At 29.7% G+C, this 1114-nt stretch overlaps 1 protein-coding gene across 3 annotated transcripts in view; it reads left to right on the top strand.

Moving 5' to 3' along the window:
• The window catches only part of LOC106869685 (putative amine oxidase [copper-containing]), a 491890-nt gene that overhangs the window by 133881 nt on the left and 356895 nt on the right, over positions 1-1114 (top strand). The window lies entirely within an intron of this gene.

Consider the following 1114-nt stretch of genomic DNA (forward strand, 5'->3'; position numbering starts at 1 on the left):
TTATCTTTTATATTTTATCTCTTTTGTTTATTTATTTTCTTTCCTGTGTGTTCTTTTTTTATGTTAAACTACGATTAATTTCAAAGTCAAGTTCTTGGAATGACTAAATAATAATAATAATAATAATAATAATAATAACAATAATAACAATAATAATAATAATAATAATAATAATAATAATAATAATAATAATAATATATTCTGGAGTTGTTTTTAATGAATTTTTAAGAATAGGTAATTATTTCATTCATCCTTTTTATCTATTTTTGAATTTCAGAATTTTATTATTCTTTTTGCTTTTCGTGTTCATTTTGCTGCTTATCACAGCGTTAAACGGTTCACTTTCATTAACCATTTCTTCTGTAGGTGGCACTTTAAAATCTTATATATTTATGTTTTTAGTTTTGTCTTTTATTGAGTGATTTTTAAATACGAAATTATACAAATTGATTCAGGATGCTTCGCATTTTAATTTTTTTTTTAATCACAGAGCGCTCTAGATAATTCTTATAGAATTGTTCTTGGAATGAATATGGAACGTGCTGCGTCTAATTTATGCAAGAATCATTTCTAACTCAAACGCAAGGACAATTGCTCTGAAGGAATAGTTTTGTCGATTTCATACATACACCGCTCGTTTTATCGGCAATGAAGAAATAAATGACAATTTTTTCCAGTGAGATTTCAATCACAACCGAATATGGAATCACAGTACATGTGCACAGCGAAAATAGTATATACACCCTACATACACACAGCTAAAATGCTCAATTAAGAGAAGATAACTCCATACAAATACTGCATCCTGATAACTACAGGGCTTGTGGTACTTGCTGCACCAGATCAACACAAGCTTGAAGGTGTTGATCAATACAAGTGTGGGACTGGCTCTGCTTAAACCTTACCCACAATAATAATAATAATAATAATAATAATAATAATAATAATAATAATAATAATAATAATAATAATCGTGCACGGTGTTCAGCAAACCAAGACACCAGCATCGTGCTGTCTTGTTGAACCCTCAAGTGTCGAAATGACGAGAGTTCACATCATCAGATGCACACGCACACACACCATACACACCACACACTATACGCACCACACATAC

Source organism: Octopus bimaculoides, chromosome 2 (genome assembly GCF_001194135.2).
Source record: "Octopus bimaculoides isolate UCB-OBI-ISO-001 chromosome 2, ASM119413v2, whole genome shotgun sequence".
Classification (NCBI taxonomy): domain Eukaryota; kingdom Metazoa; phylum Mollusca; class Cephalopoda; order Octopoda; family Octopodidae; genus Octopus; species Octopus bimaculoides.